Source organism: Channa argus, chromosome 24, assembly GCF_033026475.1.
Source record: "Channa argus isolate prfri chromosome 24, Channa argus male v1.0, whole genome shotgun sequence".
Classification (NCBI taxonomy): Eukaryota; Metazoa; Chordata; class Actinopteri; order Anabantiformes; family Channidae; genus Channa; species Channa argus.
In genome coordinates this window covers 9,202,941-9,228,136 of record NC_090220.1, presented here as the reverse complement: position 1 = coordinate 9,228,136, position 25,196 = coordinate 9,202,941, and the positions used below count along the sequence as shown (strand labels likewise).

Genomic DNA, 25,196 nt, shown 5'->3' with positions numbered 1-25,196 from the left:
ATGTTGTCAACACCTGCTGTTATTAAGACTCACACCACAGCACTAGCAGCAGTGCAGCCTTTCACTTATTTTTGCTTGATTAGTAAATTTGGCAGTTTGTCATTTATAGCGATTTGATGGTTTTTAGCACCTGGAGGGCTGTAGAGAGCATGGTGGAGCATAAAGAGCGAAGCAGAGCTTTTTAAGAGCAGGGAGAGTGAGGCCTGGGGTGAATAGGGTAAACTGATCATGAGCCTCGTGCTACCAATAACCCAAGTTGCACATTGTGGTTGTAACAGAAATCTAAAAACGACCACAAAGGCAGGTCTGATATGGGCGTGTACACTGTAAAATGCACATATTTTTTATATTTTGGAGAAACACACGAGATAACAAGTGCAAATAATTCAGCAAGTGCATCCTAACTCTTCCCATCATTTTCAGTTTCTAACAGTGAACAGTGTTGTCATTCAGGGCTGTTTCTGGACAGTTTGGTGCCCTAGGCCAGACATCCTGTGGTGATGTTTAGTAATTATATATATCACCAGAGGATATGTTTTAATTATAATAAACATGAATATTTCATAATTCTTTACTATGTCAAATCAAATTTAATTGTTCTCTGTCATACCATCGACCCGCACACTAGTCCCATTTTAAACTTAAAATTATGTAAAAGTACATAACTTGATTCTTTTTTTATCCGTACGATTTTAATATTATCTGGCAAGTGTTCATCACACTGTGTTTTATGAGACACGATTAATTTATCTTCTATTTTTCAACTCTTTAACTTTCCCACACTAAGAGAGATGATATCAAGTGTGAACAAGCTTTGCACAGATGTTTTCACCTGCTAAATATATAATATAAATAATATATAAAAGTTGTTTAGCACTGCCATCACCTCAACCTGTATCAGAATGTCTGGATTTCCTGCCTTGTGAAATCAGCGGATTTCAGTGGTATTCATTTCAGAGCAAAACCTACAGGCTCACTGACTACAGGATTCCAGTTAAGGACAAACCGTGCATATGTACTTCCTCATTATCTGTATCTATCTATATTTGCATGGAATGCATGGAATGGAACCTGGTTATTCATATGCTATTCTTATGTAGTGGTGTCTGCAAATGAACTGAGGGGTTAGAAAATCACATAATCAGCATCTTATATGAGAGACAGCTCAGAGTGTCCTGCCTCTGAGTTATCCTTTCAGGTATTCGGTGCAGTAACTACAGTAGGTGACCTATCACTAAAACAGCCGCCATGCAAATCATAAATTATATTTCAAATGCTAATGAAATGCTCAGATAGATCAGTCTTAAAAGGACTTGATACTAAAATCTAGAAATAGCTAAACAACACGCCCTTTTCAGTTTAAAAGTTTAAATTTGCATTGCCAGTGCTGTGCCACAGAAATGCTATATATGAGAAAATGTAGCTGTTTAGAAAACACCTGAATACTAATGCAGCTAATGCCACAGAGTCAGGACTCAGCTAATTTGGATACATAAATGTCAAGTTGTTTTTCCAGCCCTTCCTGACTAATAATAGATTGACTTCCCCAGCCCCCGCTCACTGCTCAATTATATTTTATAGGTGACTTTACAAATAACAATTGTAGCTAGTTGCAGGGCAAGAAAACCTTTGAATGTATTTTACATTTCCTGTAGCTCACAGTAGTTACTGTGCGGCAGAAAGCTCTTTGTCACAGTCCTCGCCTTGCAACAATCTGTGCACATGGAAGATTCAGGAAATCAGATAACAGCATTTATGCATCCATCATTCAGTTTGCAGTCAGTTTACAGTGGTGGAGAGTAAAATAGTAGATTGCACAAAGCCTAGGATGTTTTCCTCACGTGGTTCCGTTTGTGCACTCTGTCACAAGGTGTGACAAAGCCTCAATCAGTGGGACATGTGTAAGCATGGCTCACACGACAGGACAGGGCATACTGTGCATTTGTTGATTGGTTGTTGATATGATCTCTGTAGGTGTGGAGACATAGCAGCACCTGGCCCCAGGGGGTGTGGATTTGCGTTGCTGGGAGTGCAGATTACCGCAGCAAAGTTGCCTTTTTTCTTCTGCCTGCAGCAATGTCAACTTTGTGTTTTGCTGTTAGTTTGTAGTGGCTGAATTGCGGGGCTGATGTTAGGAGGTAAAGAGGTGAGGATCATCAGGGATGTGTGGATAAGGCGGGACAGTATGAATGAATGAACAAAGTCGCCCAGGATCTGACACGTTTACGAGAGCCATCTGAAATTAGAACTTTTATTCCCAGCAACCAGAACACATGAATTTAGCTCCACTGTGGGACCACAGCTCATTAAATCCAATGGATTCTTATATTACATGTGAATGAACAGCACACAGATCGCACGCACTATTTTAGATGCTGACCTATAGTTGAAAAGATTTTGCAGCACTTTCTGTAAAAGTTTTGTAAAACATACGTGCTAGGTTGTGGTTTAAAGTATAGACAAATTAAAGGAACACTGAGGTGAATTTCTACTGTGAGGACTAGTGTGTGTGAGGCCACATCAGAAAACTGTTGACTCAGTCGTGTGATGAATCACATCCAACTGTATGGTGTTGGTAAGGGGGTACTTGTGACTAATGCCTTCCTGTAATTGGCCTGTATTTGGCTTCATCCCGTCATGAGCTTTGACACTGTTTTGAAAAGTTAACAGGATTCTGCAGCTGATATGTTTCTGGTTTGTATTTATCCTTTTGCTGTCAAACTGAACAATGAGCAACCGTGACCATTGGAGCTGCGCTAACATAGTGCAAGTGTTTTCCACAGCAGAGAAAAGATAAAAGGTGTGGGCGGTGTGTTGAAGGTGTTCTATTTGGCACAAAGCACAGTGCAGTGTCTGCAGCACATCTAACAGCTCTGGATGCCTGATCCCCTTTGTCCTGCTCATCTCTTAAAACTAAACTAAACAGCATGTGCAGGAAACTGTACTTAAGTAAAATTTCTTTTACTTTTAGTATGATTTTCTCATTGTCTCCAAACCAACAAGTGCTCTAACTCTGTTATTTTGACTTATACCTGTCTACACTGAATGTAGGAATGTGTCATATTGTGTAGAATCAGACCTTCTGCTCATGGTCACCAAGCACCTACATGATCAAACTATCAAACCATTACTGTAGTACAGCATGGAAGAGTGTCTGAGCTGACGGAGAAAGAATTTTAGATTTTGCCTGATAGTCTTAGTGGTTATACGAAATGCTGCCAGTATGATATTTCTTTCACCCAGTGGAAAGTTTGTATATATGTTGTGAAAATGTCCTATATCTGAATGTAAAACTCTCATACAGTATTCTTTACAGGATGCAGTGTTTCGTTGAGCGTGTACTGTAAGTAATGCAATCACAACATGGACACAGTTATGAATCGGTTACTGGTCACCTCTTGTAGAACATAAAGTTAATGAAAATTAATAAACTGATTTGCAGCATGCACCAGCTCAGCTTTGTGATTACTTTAACTGCAATAGTGTCCTACAAATGATATCAAACCCAGCAGATTTTGCTACCAGATTTGTTCTCCAAGTGCTTATTGACTTTAGCAATGGTTTCTGTTATTTCTAGAATAACAGCCTGAGCCTGAAAAGGACAGTCTATAAATCAGGTTATAAATGTAATAATAATAATAATTCATTTTATTTCTAAAGCTTTACATTTGCTAACAAATCTCAAAGTGCTACACAAGCGGATTAAGACCAGCAATAAAACATAATAAACATGTAAAGCCTAAAAACATATAAAACATAGAATAACACAGCATTAAAGTAAAAATTAATGATCACTTTAAAATGATCACTTTTAAAATGTTTTTCTAAACAAAAAAGTCTTTAACTGTTTGAGTTTTGAAACAGTCCACAGTCTGTGGTGCCCTCAGGTTCTCAGGCAGAGCATTCCATAGCCGTGGAGCAGCTGCTGAGAAGGCTCGGACCCCCAATCTATGGAGTTTGGGTCTGATGGGGGTAGAGGCGATAGGTGTTGGTGGAACGGAGGTGTCTAGTTGTAGATTGCAGTGTGAGGAGTTCCTTAAGATACTGTGGGGCATTTCCATGGATGCACTGGTGGGTGAGTAGACAGACTTTATAATCACTGCGAAGGTGGATGGGAAGCCAGTGAAGTGTCCGGAGGACAGGAGTGATGTGTTGGTGTTTCCGAACTCTCATAAGGATCCTGGCGGCGCTGTTTTGAACATATTGGAGCTTTTGAAGGCTCCTGCCGGGGATTCCAATGAGAAGCGCATTGCAGTAGTCCAGCCTGGTGGAGACAAAAGCGTGGACCAGCCTTTCAGCGTCACAGAGGGACAGAGAGGGGCGGAGTTTGGCTATGTTTCTCAGTGTTCATCTGAACATCATAGTTATTATTTAGTTCCCTCAGATTATTTTCTTTCAGTAATCAAAACATTTAATTATCTGTTGATACTAATTCTATCAGTAATGTGATGCCCAGATGCTATAGATCATTAACTACTCGTTCAAAATAAAAATGATCAAAATGGATAGAATGGACACTAACTAATCTGCTGCTACAAGTTTTGTGTTCTAAATCTTGTTGAGCCAGCATTGAGTTTTTACCTCTTTTTTACCTTGAAGAAAATAAAAATGAAAATAAAATAAGGGAATCACATTTCTAATTTAATTGCATAGGAACTGATTTTTAGGATACACAGTTGCTGCTCATGCTACACCTTTGATGTAGAAACTGTAGTCTGACCACATTGGCTCTGAGAAGGCTTAACGAAATAGCTTAAGAATGGTTTGGCTTGTTGCTGTTGAAAGCTTTTCTAAGCCACTTTTATGAACAACCCTGCCAAGAAAACAAATTAAAACAATAAACGTGCAAGATATGCCTAAATGTACATTATTAAAGGCAAACAAACATGATGCACTGTAAGGTGAAAGTGAGAATAAACTGTGTTTCTCTGTCCACTTGGCCTTCAGGCCAGAGCAGTTTCACGTTATTGTTTTCTGTGGTGTATACACGATCATGGTGATACCAGCATGGCTTTCACTGGCTCACTTCCTCCACCCTGGGTCTCCTCTCTGCCTCATCATAGTGAGATGGAGAGAACTCATACACTTCCTGTGCACTTTAAGTATGCATTACTCAGTGCATGCCTCCCATCGGCTCACACAAACCACCATTACAGAGCAACTAAAAGTGCCTGTCAGTGAGGGTTTTTAGAAAAAAAAATTACTTTCCTTTTTCTTAGACTGGTCAGAAAAATCTGAAAAACACATTTTTCATAGAATTAAGTGGGACCAATAATGTTTGATAAATCAGAATTTACACCAGTTTCATTTGCTAACAGTGCTCAATGTCAATGTGTAATGCTCAAGTATGTTTCTAATGATGAAGTGATAGGGAAAATAAATTGCTCATGCAGACTGTATAATTACTGATGAAGTCAGCGCACACAAGAGCCATGACAATCTGCGGCCTCTACATAAGGAGCCTCGTGCTCCTCAGTGTTAAAGCACGCTCCATAAGTGAGGTAGATGAGAAATCCACTTCTCACATTGTTGCCGTACTAAACAGGTACTGTACCACTGAATAGTAGCACATTCTCAGATTGTGCTGTGCACTCTGCTTGTAGTGGGGCGACTGTGGCGCAGGAAGGTAGAGCGGTTGTCCACCAATCTCACCGTTGTTGGTTCAATCCCTCAAAGTGTCCTTGAGCAAGACACTGAACCCCAACTTAGTTGCTCCCGGTGAGTGTTGGCCAGCTGCACAGCAGCTCTCCCATCGGTGTATGAATGTGTGTTTGATTGTGTGTGTGAATGTGTGAATGAGAAGCAGTGTAAAGCACTTTGAGTGCCAATAGGTAGAAAAGCACTATATAAGTGCAGACCATTTACCATTTAGTTATGTAAAATAAAAGCTGTCTATCCAAGAAAATAGCACATGACATTACCAACTTCATTCTTCATTCTTCATTACATGTACACCCGCATGTCGTCATTCAACCGCTGGCTGTCTAGGTGGTGTCCAGCAAACGATGTGGGCTACATAGACAATTGGAAACGTTTTTGGGGAAAACCTAGGCTGATTAGGAGAGATGGCATCCATCCTACTTTAGATGGTGCAGCTTTCTTATCCAGAAATATGGCTGGTTTTATTAGACAACCAAAACTATGACAATCCAGAGTTGAGCCTAGGATGCAGAGATCCAGTCCTACACACCTTTCTGCAGTGTACTTACAACCGTCACCCCCCCACAACTCCCACATACCTATAGAGACTGTGTCTGTTCCCCGACCTAAATTACATAAAGTAAATATGACAACAAGAGGAGTTAATCATAATAACCTAATAAAAGTTAAGACTACTCCTCTTACAGAACAAAACCCCAAAACTATTAAATGTGGATTATTAAATATCAGATCTCTCTCTTCTAAATCTCTGTTAGTAAATGACTTAATAAGCGATCATCAATTCGATTTATTTTGTCTCACTGAAACTTGGTTGCAGCAGGAAGAATATGTCAGTCTAAATGAGTCAACCCCCCCAAGTCATATTAATTATCATGTTCCTAGAAGCACAGGCCGAGGTGGAGGAGTTGCAGCAATCTACCATTGTAGCTTATCAATAAACCCTAGACCTAAACATAGTTATAACTCATTTGAGAGCCTTACTCTAAGCCTTTCACACCCAAACTGGAAAACTCAAAAATCACTATTATTTGTTATCGTGTACCGTCCTCCAGTCCCTTATTCAGAGTTTTTGATTGAATTTTCTGATTTTCTAGCTGATTTAGTGCTTAGTACAGATAAAGTCATTATAGTGGGTGACTTTAACATTCATGTAGATGCTGACAGTAACTGCCTGAGCACTGCGTTTAATTCATTATTAGATTCAATTGGTTTTTCCCAAAATGTAAATAAACCCACTCACTGTTTTAGTCACACGTTAGACCTTGTCCTTACGTATGGAATTGAAACGGATAATTTAACAATATGTCCTCACAACTCTCTTCTGTCTGACCATTTTTTAATAACATTTGAATTTAACAACAAAAAGCTGTCAACAAATTTAAAGAAATTATTTCTTCATCATTTGCTTCACCATATGTTAATACAATGGGAAGTAGTCTCCTTAATGTTACTCCTGCACAAGTAGATTATCTTGTTGACAATTCTGCAGCCTCACTACGTACAATACTCGATAGTGTTGCCCCTCTAAAAAAGAAGGCAGTAAACCAGCAGAGGCGATCTCCATGGTATAGTTCACAAACACGCAACTTAAAACAGGAAACACGAAAGTTAGAAAGGAAGTGGCGTTCCAGAAAGTTAGAAGAATCTCATTTAGCCTGGAAAAATAGTTTAAAAATGTACAAAAAAGCTCTCAGTGATGCCAGAACAGCATATTATTCATCATTAATAGAAGAAAACAAGAACAACCCCCGGTTTCTGTTCAGCACTGTAGCCAGGCTGACTAAGAACCATAGTTCTGTTGAGCCTAGTATTCCCTTAACTCTGAGCAGCAATGACTTCAAGACTTTCTTTATGAATAAAATTGTAGCTATTAGAGAAAGTATTCACCAGATCCTCCCCCCAAAAATTACAGATAGATCTTCATGTACAGCAGTGCTAGAATCATGGATAAGGCCCCACTCCCTGTTAGACTGCTTTTTACCCATAGATCTCTCTGAGCTAACTTCAATTATTACCTCATCTAAACCAACAACCTGTCTGCTAGACCCTATTCCAACTAAGCTGCTCAAGGAAGCTTTACCCTTAATAGATACGTTCATATTAGATATCATCAATCTATCTTTAGAAACAGGCTATGTACCACAGGCCTATAAGGTAGCTGTAATTAAACCATTACTTAAAAAACCCTGTCTTGACCCAGGTGTTTTAGCCAATTACAGACCAATATCTAATCTCCCCTTTATTTCTAAAATAATTGAAAAAGTAGTCGCAAAACAATTATGTGATCACCTCCATAGGAATAATTTGTATGAAGAGTTTCAGTCAGGATTTAGAGTTCATCATAGTACAGAAACAGCACTGGTAAAAGTCACCAACGATCTTCTCATGGCCTCAGATAATGGACTCATCTCTATACTTGTTCTGTTAGATCTTAGTGCCGCATTTGATACCATTGATCATAACATTTTATTACAGAGACTGGAACATGAAATTGGAATTACAGGAACTGCACTAGGTTGGTTTAAATCCTATCTGTCTGATAGATTTCAATTTGTTAATGTTAATGATGAATCCTCCATGCACACAAAGGTTAGCTATGGAGTTCCACAAGGCTCTGTGTTAGGACCAATACTTTTTACTTTATATATGTCTCCTTTAGGCAACATTATTAGAAAACACTCCATAAATTTCCACTGTTATGCTGATGATACCCAGCTATATTTATCTATGGAACCAGATGAAAATAATCAGTTAATAAAGCTTCAAGCCTACAAGACATAAAGGCCTGGATGTCCCACAATTTTTTACTTTTAAACTCAGACAAAACTGAAGTCATAGTATTTGGGCCCAAAAATATCAGAGATATGATGTCCAACCATATTGTTACCCTAGATGGCATAAGTCTGGCCTCCAGTACTACTGCAAGGAACCTTGGAGTTATTTTTGATCAGGATCTGTCCTTTAAGTCACATATAAAACAAATCTCTAGAACAGCCTTCTTCCACCTACGGAACATTGCCAAAATTAGGAGCATCCTGTCTCAAAGTGATGCTGAAAAACTGGTCCATGCATTTGTTACTTCTAGGTTGGACTACTGTAATTCCCTACTTTCAGGATGCCCCAGTAACTCCCTAAAGAGCCTGCAATTAATCCAAAATGCTGCAGCAAGAGTGCTGACTGGAACTAGCAAGAGAGATCATATTTCACCTTCACTAGCTTCTCTCCATTGGCTTCCCATTAAATTTAGAATAGAATTTAAAACCCTGCTTCTTACATATAAAGCTCTGAATGGTCAGGCTCCATCATATTTAGAAGACCTCATAGCACCATATCATCCCAGTAGACCACTTCGCTCTCAGAATGCAGGCCTACTTGTGGTTCCCAGAATTTCCAAAAGTAGAATGGGAGGTAGAGCCTTTAGCTATCAAGCTCCTCTCTTGTGGAACCAGCTCCCAGTTCAGATTCGGGAAGCAGACACCCTCTCTACTTTTAAGTCTAAGCTTAAAACCTTCCTCTTTAATAAAGCATATAGTTAGTTATAGTTATGCTGCCATAGGCTTAGACTGCTGGGGGACCCACCCCCCAATGCACTGAGCTCCTTTCCTCCTCTTGACCATCTCTCCTCTCCTCTCACCCCGCAATTCTCACCACTGTATGTCATTAACTCTGTGTGTTCTCTCCCGTAGTTGTCTTTGTCCTCCTCTGTCCCCCTCTCTCTGTCCCTTTCTGCAGGTGTCCCCCGCTTTGAAGCTGTGTGTCTTCCAGCGTGCAGCTACTGGTCCTACCAATCTGCCCGATGTTTTGTTATTGCTTTTTGTTGCTCTGTTCTTTTCTCTCTCCCCTTTCCACTCACCCCAACCGGTCGAGGCAGATGGCCGTCCACCCTGAGCCTGGTTCTGCTGGAGGTTTCTTCCGTTAAAGGGAGTTTTTCCTCTCCACTGTTGCCTATGGCTTGCTCCAGGGGGAATTGTTGGGTTCTCTTTATATATCTTTATAATCTTGACTTTATTCTGTAAAGTGCCCTGAGATGACTTTGTTGTGAATTGGCGCTATATAAATAAAGTTGAATTGAATTGAATTGAATTCTGTCCTTCAGTTTGCCCTGCAACAATATGTCCTGCTACATTCACTCTCTTAGAGTTTAAATACATTCCTAAAATGCTGCACTGAGTTGCTGATGATGGTCTAAATTCACAAAGATAAACAAAGATCTCTCTGTGACCTTCTTGGCTGGTTAAATTCCAAAGATTGATTTAGCTGCTAGGCTCTGACTTGAAAAGCTCACATTTGCCTGACTGCAATGGGAGAACACTGAACAGTTATAGCTCATAATATATTAAGGCACAGATTGCAGGCATGTTGCTATCCTCTTTGTGGAATTGACTTTTAATTCGTAATGAGCAATTGCATATTAAAGTACTAATAGCCTCTAATGGAGGTTAATTTTGTTCCCCTCGGGACATGATATTAACCAGCATCAAATGTTATGGTGGAACTGCATTGAAAGGATAATATCAGAGATTCTCAGAAGTTGTAATTGTTTGATATAATCTGCCACAGTGGTTGGGACATGCTCCTGTCTTAAAGGATTACAGCTGGCTGTGGGTTTACTTTGAGACACCCACAGAGGACAGCTTATGACAATTCGCTGCAGGATCTGCGGTGTTGCATAAGGTCAAGCTTAGATTGCTGGAGTAAAGGCTAAATGAATGCAGTCAAATTACAATAGCAGTGTAGCTGCTTAATTAAAGAGTAGTGGATCCAGCATGGATGAAATAGAGTAAAGCCAGAGAGAAGCAAAGATAAATGTATTTCAATAAGAAGAATTCAGCAGTCTGTGTAGTGGACATCACAGTAAACTCAGGTACAGTTTCTAGACTCATTAGACTGATTTGACATGTGATCAGCATTTTGTCAGCATTTGCCTTTCTCAGATGTGAGGAATATCTCACATATGACAAGCTTATTCAATATTAGCAAAGCTGAGGTTGATGGCTTGTAGTGAATCGTCAAAGTCACTTCATGTTTCTGGGTTTCTGATATACAAATCAAATCCAATTGATTTTACTGCAGTGTGAAATGTGGATGCAATACGTTATTGCTTACTTGTATGTTCAAAATATCCCATAAAATAATTCTTGAGCTAAACAAAGACGGTTCACTTGCCTATATGAAGAAGGAAATAAAAAAAGTGGCTTTCATGAATCTTGCAGGCAGTGCTACGGGGATCAGACAGTAGTCATTAATGTGTAGCATTAGCTGAATGGACTCATCCTTCATGTTAAAGGTTCATATTATTTCCTGACTGGCTAATAAGTTAGCTTGACATTTATTTCATGCATTAATCACCCGCGGTGGATGTTCTATTCAGTTTAACCTTGACTTTGAGGAGAACGGAGCAAACGCTTGTGTGTAGTTCACTTACTTACGTTTTCCAATAAGTCACAGGCATCATTGTTGTGTTAGGCTGCAGGTGAATGCATCTGATGTTAGTGCCTGTAATATCACTGCTTTCATTTGTTGGTTTCAATTTTCAATATATGGTTATTGAAAAGGCTTGATTGTGGAGGAGTGGTTAGTGGTGCTGCCTAAAAGCTAAAAGGTCTCTGCTTTGAAGTGAACCTTTGTTGCAGCCTTTCTGTGTGGAGTTTGCATGTTCTGCCTAGGTCTGCGTAGGTTTCTTCCAGTTACTCAAGGAACATGCATAACATGCATGTCTAAAGACATTCATCTTAGGTTAATTGGTAACTCTAAATTGCCCATAGGTGTGACTTTGAGTGTGAATGATTGTCTGCCTGTCTATGTCTCTTTGTATTGGTCCTAAGATAGACTGGAGACCTGTCCCGGGTGGACCCCACCTCTTACTCAATGACAGATGGGATAAACTCCAGCTCCTATTGTTGGATAAATAAATATCCAACAATAGCTAACTCTTGTAGCATCTCTTTGCTTGTCTTGGGTCCTTTACTTTTTTTGACAGGGAACTAAACACTAATTCAGACTTGAGTAACATACAATGAAAAGGCTGGTTAAAAAGACTCACATAGAAAGATACATTTCGGACTGTGATGACTTGAAAACACAATTGCCTGTAAAGTTGAACTTAAATGATAACGAAATCTACATACAACCAACAATGAAGATTCTCTACTAGTGTTCAGTGTCTGTCAATCATCAGCCTGGATTACTTCTTATGTCTGTGCTGTAGACCTCAAAACTGTCCACTCTGAGTGTTTTGGATTGAAGAAGCATGTTCCCCAGTGTAGGAGTTTGAAGGAGTATGTCAGGTTGCAGATAAATGGACATTACCCATGATTCGGGGGTTGCGTGTCTGTACTGTATGTGTCATGATCTGGCTCTTCAGCTTCACTCCCTGTTCCCAGTTCATTCCTCCAGCTTCACCACTTATCACTGGTCATAATTCTTTACACGTGTTCCCCAGCTCTCCCGACCGTTTGCTGCCAGATCCTTGTCTTTTCTATCCAGGTGAAAAGACAAGGATCTGGCAACACCCTGCCTTCTGGTTTACCTGACTTGTGATTATTTGGACTATGTTGCCTGCTTACCTTTGGTCAGAGGTTTGGTTGTTGTGTTCCTTATTTATCCTTTTGTACACACTTTGTTGTTTCTAGTCTTTCTGTGGTGGCTCAGTGGTAGAGCATTGGATTGGGATCCAAAGACAGCCGTTTCAAATCCCACCCCACCAGGTGTGGCCCCACCAAGGGCAACCTTGGTGCCAAGCCCCACCCAAAAAAATGGGAGGATTGCAGCAGGAAGGGCATCTGGTGTAAAAACACATGCCAAATCAACGTGCCGAACATGTTCTGCTGTGGCAACCCCTGAAGGGACAAGCTGAAAGCTGTTGATCTTGAGCTCTCCTGGTTCTCCACACACCTGTTTTAGTCTTTATACCCGTTCCCACCACGCTGTTTATCTGTACACTTCAGTTTATGCTAGTTTTTGGTCAGCCCTGAGACGTGCTCCTTAGGTATTTCGTTTGTGTATATATTTCTGACTTGCTCAGTTGGTTCCCAAATTTAGGTTATTGTTCAAACCTGCTCTGGATTTTGATTGTGCTCTGCTTCCCTGTTCTTATGAAGGTTGTTGTTGTGTTAGTTGGGTGTGGTTTCTTTTCGTTTTTTGTTTTTTTGTTTTTTTCTGAATCTTGTTAAGTCAGCTTGTTAAGTAGATTGAATTTGTTATTCCTTCCTTATCCTAAGTGAAATGTGAGCTAGGTGCTCACAACAACGATGGCATATTTGCCATAAGTTCAAATAATGCAAAATGCTTGATTACCATACTGTAGGTTCTCTTCAGTTTGACTTGAACAGAATGTTCAACAAATCTGACACTTCCTCATGTCCTCATTCACCTCTACCTCTCTCCACTATTTGCATGTGAGCAGACATCAAGAAAACCACATGTATTCCAATCTGACCATTCTATTCTAGGACCACATACGAAAGTGACCTAGATATGATTAAATAAAATGCAATTTTGTTATTCAAACTTAACTTGAAAAACTACAAGTCATTGGTGGGCATAAAGATCAGATTTGGGCCACTTAAGACTGTAATGGGAACACTAAACAAGTTTAGAATAGTTTATTCTGCCAAACACTTGTTTCATTACCTGGCCCCCAAATCTTGAAACAGAAAAAGCTCAAAGCAAAATCTCAATCTGGATGCACATTGAGGACCTTTGTATTTCTGCCAAGGGGAGCTATAAGGAATCAAAGAGGGAAGGATACCTGTCATAATTTATCCTTTCATCCAGAGATTTGCTTGACTGACTGCAAATGGTGTGTGAAGCTCGACCTGAGTTTGTTATGAACTACTATTGCTGTGAGACTAAACTATTGTATAAGTATGACTCAGATCCTCTAATTCAGCAAATAATCTACTCCCATTTAAATTTCAATGTATAAGATTCAAGAATGATCTTGTGACAAAAGGCAAATACTGCTTCAAACATCTGACAAAAATTTTAGAACAGTAAAGTGACTTGTAAAATTTAAACTTACTATTCATGCACTAAAAAGGTGCCTTTTTCTCTATTAAATATTAAGATTCAGACAACAAATTCTGGCTTGAGCAAAAGCTTTGAAGGTACAAAATGAACTAATAATGGCCAATTAATAACATATGTTTGAACAATGGTTTATTTTCCTTCTGGCAAATCCTGAGGTCAGAACTTTTAAGCTATTATGAAAATTATATGAATATATATCTATTATATAAAAAAAATGTTATCTACCCACATGTATCCATCAACCTCAAGTAGCCCCAGCTTTAAACGCCTCAACTATTTTGACAAAAATAACAAAGGTGACAAAGGTGGCCATCAGATAAGATAGTGAAGATACTATTCCTGATTAACTGCTCCCTCCAGAAACTACCCTTATGTTGCACACAGGGAGCCTTGTGTTCCACCCTGACAAATTACCATATGAAAAAAGGTTGGTGAGGCTGAAACTGAAACTCCGTGTCACCCTAAGAAAAAACTGTTATTTTCACTTTCACATTATGAGATTCTGAAGGAGATGAAGTGGCTCGAATGTTGATGATATCAGCCGTAGGTGCATTCGAGCGACAACATGCACTAAATCAGGCATAAAATTAATTTCCAGACTGTGATTCAACAGGGGCCTGTGTGATAAAGCAAATAGCCGTTGTAGTCAGGATGTGTCATTTACAGTGGGGATCTGTCATTTGACTCGTCTTACACAATCAGCAGTTGTTGTTGTACATCTCTATCAGAAGGCTACACATGTGGTTGTAATAACAATTTGGACTTTTTCCCTCTTTCTGTTTGTGTGTTTGAGTGTATGAAAGTGTGTGTTGTGCTGCAGGTTGGCCAGATTACTGCAGGGCTATATCCCAGCATCCACATGGTATTATATTATTTATTCCTATGTCCAGTATCACTGATGCTAATGATTAGACTTTGACAGAAACTGGAATAACTTTATTTTCAGAGCTGTTGTTGGAAAAAGCAACAATCCTTTTAAGAAACCAGAACCAGAAAATCATTGACTGTTGTTGCTTTATAAATTATTTAAACAACTAATTAATAATTTAAATATAGATAAATGACTATTTAATTCATGATGGTAATGTCATTATGTTGGTCAGACACTTAAAATATTTAATCAATTAGGACTTCCGTGACATTTTGCGACATTCATGGAGCCCAGTGTACTAAGTGTAGTGACTTTGTTGATCAATCTGACTTTTTCTTTTGCGCTACCATCAGCTCAATGTATTCAATTATCCAAAGTGTTGACAAAAAGGTGAAATAATGTTTCTTTAGTTGCATGTCTGCTGCCCTGGATCAGTTATTGTTGTTGAATGTGTAGTTTCCTTTGACTTTACCAGTTTGTCCATTTTATTGACTGTATATGTCCTCAAATTTCCTCTCACACACACATTCACCTACCTACACAAATAAACACACGTGCACACACACTTGACTTGCACTTTTCCTTAAAGTTTGACTATTTTTACCTTCTTCTAGGCATTGGTGTAATTGTAGTTAAACAAAGCTGCTTCCCAAGCAGTTGACCGGTTCGATTCCTTCCGATTCTGGGCCAATGTTATTGTGCTAATGGCCTTTTTTAGCTTCGGTGGCTGTAGCTAAGTTGGTAAGATGTCGTCCCTGGTCCCGACGTGTCGAAGTGTCCTTGGGCGAGACACTGGACCCCGAATTGCTCCCAGGGGGTCAGCCACCACCATCAGTGTGTATGTGAATGGGTGAATGAGAAGCAACATTGTAGAGTGCTTTGGATAAAAGCGCTGTATGAGCGGCCATTTATCATTTAAACACAACAGACTCCTCTAGTTAGTAGTAATCTCAGAAAATGGGCCCAGCTCTGTAAACTGGTTTGCAGTAGTTGTAGAATCACAAAGTGAATGAAGCAGAACATCTTTTGCAGCTGTGATGGGTGAGATCAAGATGGGGAAACAATGCATGACAGCTGTATTTGGTATTATCCTATACTAAAGGAATAAACACTAACGTGTGGAGGCCAGTGCTGTGTAGGCATTGAGGAAGCCATCAGATCTGAGACTGCTTGACAGTTTCCTCTTTTGTGGAAGTGAGTTGTAAATCAACAAGTCCTATTATTTAATGGAGAAACAAACTGACTTCCTTCAAACTAAAGCAAACAGCTCACTCTGTTCGCCCAATTATTTAACATGTTCACCATGTTTCTTTTTCCTATAGCTCTCTAAGTTTAAAGTGACAACACAGACGCAGGTTTGCCTGGTTGGCACTGATCATGATTTGTCAGATCGGTTTCATTCTCATCACTCATCTCTTTCCACTTTATACTGTTAATCTACCCTCACCTCCTCCTCTATCTTGCCATCTAAACTGTTACTCAATCTACAGTTCATACCGTCTCCCTGTCCCAGTGCCTAATATTTCACAGCTGTCAAGGCTCATTTAGATTGAGCCTAAACAGCATTAGCAATTACTAGACAAGCCTTTATCTTTGCTTCCTCCTACCTGAGAGGGCTGCTTCTGCCTTTTGTGGGTTCCCTATGTGTAATCTGAAAATGTGTACACCCTCTGACCATTAACACTACCCATGTTCAATGTAACACATACTCTTAGCACAAAAGCTTTAAGAACCAAGACGAGCACAGACACACAGAAATATAAAATGAAGAGGTTGTAAAAAAAACACATGTTGAGGTCCAGGCTTATAGTCATGCAGGCAAAAAGACAGTAGGCAATAAGGTACAGCCAGTGGAGGAGGCAAAAGGCAACTCCGACAAATAAGCTGGAGGGCCGAACCTCTTTAATAATCAGCCAATTCAAGTGTTATCAAGACAATAAATGGTCGTAATCAGCCGTTATGATGTCAGCAGTTATGGATCAGTAAAGTAGTTGGGCTTTCATGGGGCCTGGTGGCTCAGTGGTAGAGCATTGGGTTGGGATGCAGAAGGCAGCGAGTTCAAATCCCACCACACCAGGTTTGGGCCCACCCAGCCACCAAGGGCAACTTTGGTCCCGAGCCCAGACAAAAGATGGGAGGGTTGCGGCAGGAAGGGCATCTGGCATAAAAACACATGCCAAATCAACGTGCGGAACATGTTCTGCTGTGGTGACCCCTAATGGGACAAGCTGAAAGTTGTTGGTCTAGAGTAGTTGGGCTTCCAGAAGTAATGGCACTGTGCTGACTGTTGGGTTTACAGCAAAATAATAGTAGGAGGAGTTTTCAAAATATATTGTGGGACTAGTCACTATGTAGCAAGAATTCACCTGTACTAATAAAATACTATATGAAAATTAAACCTCTTTACCTCATTATTTTATTTCAGGAAATTCAAGTCTGTAGAGTTGTTGAAGGATCACTAGTCCTACAATGTGTGCACACATCTGTTCTGTTGGCCCTGCAGCTCTTTGTGCAGTGATCAAAGTTCAACTCAATTCCAATTTGTCTTTTGTGCATGTACTGCACCTGCACTCTGCTAAGGGCTGCAACAAGGCAGTGTGTGTGGCAAAACTTATGGGAAATAATGGGTTTCAGAGCACAGCAGTGCCATTATTGTGTTGTCTGAAATCCCTCTAAGGGATCTACTACCTGCTGTATCACTAGGTTAGTAGGCGGTAATAATTAGGTGGCAACAACCAGTTAGTCCACGTAAGAACAATTTCAGGGTGGAAGAAAAAGAAACTTCAGGTATTTTTATATTTTAGTCAATGTTTTACCTTTTTTGATCCCAAACTATAATCTTGCCCCTAAACTCTTTTATTTTATTTGTACCTAAACCTAACCAAGTGGTTTTCAGGTCTAAACTTAAGCCTATTGCTTTTATCACATTTATTACATCATGGTAATAAAAGCAGTTAAAAACAACACTATTGCTTATTGGTACAATAAGAATAACATCATTTTGCTCGCTCTCAGCAGCACATTGATACAATCGATTGTATTGACCCCACCAGGTGTGACGCTGCCCAGCCTTGCTCCCGTTCCCGAGCCCAGATAAAATGGGAGGCACAATTCTCTCATCCGGCATAAAACCTTATGCCAAATCAATGTGCGGAACACGTTCCACTGTGGCGATCCCTGAAGGGACAAGCCAAAAGCTGTTGGTCTTTAAAGCAGCACATATGATAAATTAGATAGGATACAAAGAAGATTAAGGTAGGTGGAATAGCGCTATATAAGTGCAAACCATTTACCATTTTAAGAAAAACCTGTTGTGCCTATGTGTGACTGCAGTACACTGTATGATCAGTCTCCAGTGCCTGCCCACAGACAGAGTGGGTGTGTCATTGTTTTTAATTTTTATATTCTTTTTTTGTCATATACACTGCAGGCAGCTCTTATGGGGAAGAGATGCATAACTGCAAGTGCAGGAGCTCTTCCCCACTGCACACGAGAAGGTTGATGCAAAAAGAAAATATGGCATCATTCATTCATTGTATGTGGAGGTGAAAAGTTATTTGTATTATTTGCACAAAGTCATACTAAGATTAGACATTGACCTTGACAAATGACAAAAATGGCTTTGTTAAACTCTGATGCTGTTTAATGCTGTAGCAAAGGGCAGTTTACATTCACTTGAGCTAGCAGCTTTTATGGTTAAACAGACTTTTTGTAGCTGGTGTCTGTACAGATCTAAGAATGACAATGATTATATCTAAGTTAAGATAATTCACCCCGGTAACAGCACTGTACAACCTCAAGACCTGAACAAAGAGTGTATGTAATTCAAAATAATTCCCCCCATAACAGGGCTCAAACCCAGGATTAGCCAGCACACTTCAGTGGTGCATAAAAGTAGACTTGATACAAATGACTCACCTCTTTAGGTCTGTACTCTACTGACGGTATTTTCTATATTTCTATGTAGTCAGCTTAGATTTTTCCATGATTTGTGAAAATGTTTTGTTTTAGCTTTGTTTTAAATTTCATGTTCTTTCATCTTATATTATTTTTCTTAATTTGTTTTTTTAGGTTTATGCCACGGTATCATTTTATTGTATTGATATTGAAGAAGTATTTTCTTGTATTGTGACAACATGCACGTTTGCAGTAAACCCTAGCGGGCCTCTGGTGTGTACCTCTCACGTCTGAGACAAATTGAGGCAAAATTGATAGGCATGAATTCAAGAATTTAAGGAAACGGGAAATAAAGGCAAAAAAAGAGAGAACATGACAGTGTTTAGTTCATACGTAATTGTTTAGACATTTAAGTTAGGCAGTACATTGAAACCTACAGAGCACTACCCTGACCAGCATGCAAGGACAGTGTGCTTTGTATTGTTCTCACTGGTGACTGCAACCAAGTTGGAATTTTTCATTAGGGAAGTTGTATGACAGTACACATGTTTTAAAGTTAAGGTGCCACATCTTCACCTGAAATAAAGTGCACCTCTACTAATGTCAGAAGAATTAATATTTGAGTAAGATTTATTCAAAAATCTGAATAAATCATCCCAGTGTTTGCAGCACATGATACCTCTCAGATTTTTTTCACTTCTCGGTTCTGAGTCATAATGTCTTTTACACAAAGGTGCTCTGCCTCTTTGCATGTTTTGACAGTTGGCAGATATGTGACTCTCCACGTCTTGAATTTTAAACAAGATCTGTACTTTTGCTGCTCATGTGATTTGTCACGCAGCATGGTACTGCATACAGTCTATACTCCAGAAATCCAGTGCGATATCCTAAAGTGAGAAGTGAACATTAGCACCCACTGTCAGCTCTGTACTCTGCATTTAAATCTACTCTTTGCTTCAGGCATGGCTGCCACTGCTGTGCCCTTACTGCACCTCTTTACCTTAGCGTAGCAGAATGTTTGGTCATTGGAATTTCATGGTAGTAATGTCCTCACGTGCCTTGGTAGTTTCAAGTGTTTAGGAGATCTATCACACCTGCTCTTATAGTCTTCACAATTACTCATAGCCCGCTGCCTTGATAGAGACATATGGTCTGAAAGCTTTCAGCGCAAACAGTATTTACTCAAGTGAATTAATGTCAACAAAGAACATATGGGGGAATTTAAAATGCTAGTTCAAAGCCCATGCTATAACATCCACTCATGGGCTACCATACCATATGTGTGCAGAGATTGTAGATTATGAGCTGCTGTCATTATCTCATGTGCACTGACACAGCCTACAGCATTTCTTTAATTGAGCACAAATTTTGTGCCCAATTACACATCAAATCCTTTAAACTACATCTTTGCAAATGGCATCACCTTTTTTAATTATAAGACATTCATATAGTTATATTGAGTGTTATTTCTTTTAAATTGGTGATACTGGCAATATCAAAAGTGAAAATACATATGATAGGTAGCCATAGAATCAGCTATGGCCAATTTGATTAGTCTTGATTTCTGTCTAATCACACTGTAATTATGGGGAAGAGTGGCAATTGTTAATACATTCTGCATAATAATGCTTTTACCTCCAACTCACCTCATCACAGCCCACTTGCCACTGATTATTAAGCAACTGAAGTGGGAAAAGTTTTTTTTCTTTTTGACAAAACTGTCAAGTAGTCGGCGAGTGCTTCTGTATTCTGACATATTTGACTTTTTAGTTTTTACTGGGAATTCACATTAAAAGCACAAGGGCTGCTAAAGCATCATTGCTGACAATCTGCACTGACTCTGACCTCTGTTCAGAAGCTCTAGCCTACTGACAGGCACACAGACCACTATTCTGAGGACAGAACACCAATAGTTGGACAAACTGTCTTCACCATACTGACAGAAATTCATCAGACAAAAAACTCAGCAAAGTCAGCAAAGTTTTGATTTTGTGCCTAAAATGTCTTTTTATCTATTCTATGAGATGTGCAAGTGATGAATGAGAAGCAACACATTAAAAAAATGGGTGTTTCTATTTGGGTGACATCTGGCCCCAGCAAATTTGTCGGCTTTATTCAATAAGCTACACATGACTACCGCATACTGTGGCCCCGCCCAGGCACAAAGGGCCACGTTGGTGGCCGTCCCAAGCCCAGATAAAATGGGACGGTTGCAGCAGTAAGGACATCTGGCATAAAAAACACATGCCAAATCAATGTATGGAACACATTTCATTTGGTGACACCTGAAAGGGGTAAGTCGAAAGCCGTTGATCACACATGACAGTAGTAACACTTCTCATACTCTAGAAAGCACTACATACATCTTTTAACATATTTAATGAATCCTTATTGACTCCTCTCTGGATGAAAAGTAAGGAACTCCAAGAAAAATATGCAGTATGGTCCTCATCATACTGCATCCACTGTAGAAGTCTGTGGCGGCCATTTGCATTAACAAAATTATTAAAGGGGGAAGTTTTTTGTGCACTGCTTTTGTTTTACGAAGCGCCTTGCCTTTCTCTGCTCTATACACCTTATGTTTTTTGCAGGAGGGCCCTGAACACATTAAGTTAAACAAAGTTTAACTTTGAGCTGAAAAGCACACAATGCCCTTAGAATAATTTTTTATTGTCAAATGAGAGTAGGCCTGATGATTAAAAGCAGGTTGTTTTGATTGACTGATAAGATCCTAAAAAGCACCAGGAAATAATCAGCAAGGCGAAACTCCTGAATGAGCCATAGGCACTCCTCCGCTTTCTGTGTCACTGTCAACGAGAGCCAGAGCAAGGACCTTTTGCCTGTCCATTATCATAACTAGCATGTTTAGCAGTCAGGCTAAGGATGATGATTTGATGATTGCCTTGTAACAGTGAAATAGATGCAGCAAGCTGCTTTTTTAATTGTGTCATTTTATACAAAACAAGGCATTGTGGTGCAACTCACATTTTGTAATTTCAAAGCACATTGTGTCTGATTAGTCTGCATTTTGGATATCACAATTTCTTCTCTACAAAAGTATAATTTGACTGACATTTGGCGACTGGCTCAGAAGGTAGCAGTTGTCCACCAATCCCACAGTTGTTGGTTCAATCCCCGGGCTCCTCCGGGCACATGTTGAAGTGTTCTTGAGAAAGACACTGAAACCCAACTTAGTTGCTCCCAGTGAGCGTTGGCCAAGTGCATAGCAGCTCCCCCATCGGTGTGGGAGTGTGACTGTGAGTGTGAATGGGTGAATAAGAAGCAGTGTAAAGTGCTTTGAGTGCCAATAGGTAGAAATGAACTATATAAGTGCAGACATTTATCATGTATTTATAGTCATGTAATTTTAGGCAGCTAAAATAAACAGAACTTTTTATTATTCTTAAAAAAAACTGTGACTTTTGATCAAAGATGAAGATGTCAATTTCTCTGTGTCCATAGTTGTAGAAATAAGTCAAAATTGCCATACCTTAGTAACCTTTTTCATGTACCTGATTCTTTGTATATTGCATAGAATGATATGATTATTATGATTAAAGATTATGAAGGTTCAGCAAGCACCTTTAGAATATGGGTAAACGTTGATAAATCCCTTAGAATTTAAAAATATTTGCCATGAACTTCTTTCTTGGGTTGGGCAGAGTTAGCACTGTGGCTCAAATGTATTTAATACAAGAGAAGCACAAACCGGTGATATCCAGTTTCCAACAGGTCAAAAATACAGGTCAACTTGAAGATCTGATATGATCTCAAAGTGCAACAAAATCAACCAGCTAAACTGCCTTTCTTCCTTCTTTCAGCTCTGTCACAAACAAGTCAATAGATCCTTACTATAGATCTGCCATACTATAGAAGTGTGGCCCAGTTCAAAGCAGTTATTATAATAATTTCAGAACACATAGTTGGATATTCATCATGACTGGAGTGTAGCTGCAGCCTTTTCTAGGCATAGAAAAGTAATAGGCACCTGTGCAGCATGACCAAGGAAACTGCCAATTGCAGAAAACTGTAATCACACCACTCTAAATGTTTAAACCTAGCAAGAAACACACAACACGATAAAGCTACAGGGTTTGCCTGGAGCGCAACCCCATGACTGAGTGGTCAGCTATTTCAGTTCTAGTGTACACATACAGATATACACACACACACACACACACACACACACACACACACACACACACACACACACACACACACACACACACTCACAAACACACACAAACACACTCACGACAGAATAAATCCAGACCTTTAAAGATTTTGTCCAGACAAACACACAAACTCCAAAGACAAGAGCGTTGAGCTCATGTTGAGAACAGATAAAGGCAACGGAATGAATGACATTTAAATCTATTGTGAAATCAAGTTATCTTTATGGCTGCAAAGGCTTAGCCTCACAAATCCAAAGTCTTGCTCACAAGTTCAGATAAGATTAAGTCAAAAAATATTCAGAAAATCGATAAAGCCCAACCAGATATGGTGTGAAGCAGACGAATCAATGAGCAATGAGAAGTGTTTAAATGGTGATGTGACTTTCCACCACTAAAATACCTAAACCTCCTAAAAAGGATTAGTAGTGCAGATGTGTAACAAATGTGCTGCTTGATTGCGCAACATTTCGCAAAGTCTATTTTTCAAAAAACATGTTAACTAGGGAGCAGAAAACACTTCTAGTTGATTTAGATCACATGATATTATGGTGCTCTGTGCTCAGCGTTGTCAAACACATTGCAGACGGTGTGGAGGGAAAAAAATCAGAGTAGAGACTAGACTTTGTGTCTAGACATCATCAATATGTTTCTGTAGAACTAAATTCAAAGTGCAAATTTTTTTGGGGTACTTTATGTTCCTATTAACATAATGAGGATATGTTGACAATCAGCATAAATGTCATGCTGAATGACTGAACATATCAACACAGAGTTCCCAAAAATGCTTTTTCCTTGGAAAATACACAGCGTCATTAAACTCGTTCAGAAAGGTCTCACTAAAGAAAAACTAAATGGTCACTTCATACACATCAACGGTTTACTACCTTTGAACAAACCCACAGCCTTTTCTAACTCTAACTAAAGTGCATCTGGAACAAACGTGCGTCTGTGACAGTCCTGCACTTTGTACACCTGCCATAGTCCCTGAGGCACACATCTTTTCCATGTGTCACTTCTTTTATTCCAAAACTGTGTTGCATCAGAAAATAACTCATCCACTGAGTTATTTTCATACTCATCCACAATCCTCACAAAGATTTAACCTCATTTGCAATTCAGTGATCAATATACGTCTGAGGATGCTGTACTGCAGAGAGGGAAAGCAATAATTTCTTTAACATGTTATCTTACTTGAATGTAATTTATAGCTGTCCCAGATGGAAAGGACTGTATCATGTATTGATGGACGTCATCATTTAAAAGTGTGAAGCAAAATTACTGGAGTAAGGCAGGCTTAGCTTTCTGACATCTTCACAAAGCATGGTTGCAGGAAGGCTGAGGCTGTCCCGGCTTGTTCACATCAGCTTTTGTTCAAAGCTTCTTCTTTGTTTCAGTGGCAGTAATGTAGCAGGTCTTTGGTATTGCTCTGATGTGTTGTGTGATTGACCACGTTGCTGCTTGCGTTAACTGATTGTATTTCTACTCACCTGGCTGCAAAACCAAAGTCCCTCGTCTGTGGGGACAATGGAGATTGATTTATTGAGTGATAAATGTCGTTTTTTTGAGAGAGGGGCATAATGAATTTAAAGGACTAACAGGTAGATACTTCAGTGAGTTTTTCTGTGGGTTTTTGTAAACCAGACTGAATACGATGAGAAAACATCTGTAATATTGCATTATACAGCAAAATAACTGTGAAAGTAAAAACAAGGACTGGTTGACTCTGGGTTATTAATGTTAATATTAACATTAAAGAGACAAAATACAAGAAATCCACAAATCTGGATCAGTGTCCATACCTACAAAACCTCCCCATGCTGCATCCAGTGCTGTGGTCATTCTGCTTATCTGCTGGATAATGATACAAATTTCATGGCTTGAGATTCCTTGATTACGTTTACATATGATATGATCAGCAATAACATATGCATGACCTTGGAAGAAGTGTTTGAGAATGCATGGTGGAGTAGTGTGGGCTCCTGTGTTCTGCAGTGCATTCTAAACACGTGCGCTTCAACATACAATAGATGAGTTCACTCTGGTTCCAATAGCGTATCACCTACTGTAACATTCCAATGGAATTTCACTTTGATCAAATTCCCTTTTGGTCCATCAGTGCCAAAGCAGAGTGCAGTGAACAAATGAAAGAATGTGCGACTCGTAGTAATGCAGCATACACTGTGAATGCATTATTTAACTGTTTTTTTTCTCTCTTCTCTCTCTCTCTTTAGGTAAGTGAAACAAATGGCTCAGACTGATTGAAAGTGGACTGCCTTGGGGTATAACATTCAACAACACACCCAACTCTGGTACAGTACTCAGCCTTCATACTGATGGAGCCATTGCTTTCCTTAAATAACATACACACACTACCTGAAAATTGTTCAGACTAATATTACGCACTTTTCTTCTTCTTTTGGACAATATTGCAATTTGAGCAATGGGGCAACTTTGAAATTCTGTGCGTTTGATGGTCGGTTGTTTGAAGAGTATTGTGGAAATACTACAGCAGTAGATATACTGCACTATATTTGCTTTTCTGTTGTTCTTTGCCGTGAAAT

At 39.4% G+C, this 25,196-nt stretch overlaps 1 protein-coding gene across 2 annotated transcripts in view; it reads left to right on the top strand.

Moving 5' to 3' along the window:
- Window positions 1–25,196, top strand: part of ntm (neurotrimin) — a 438,896-nt gene that overhangs the window by 146,426 nt on the left and 267,274 nt on the right. Inside the window, exon 1 of one of the 2 annotated variants that reach the window (XM_067494551.1) lies at window positions 24,926–24,944. The exons of the other annotated variant lie outside the window; for it this stretch is intronic. The gene's annotated coding sequence lies outside the window, so the exon portion shown is untranslated. Of the gene's footprint in view, window positions 1–24,925; window positions 24,945–25,196 lie in introns of those variants that run through there. 2 annotated transcript variants of the gene reach the window in all.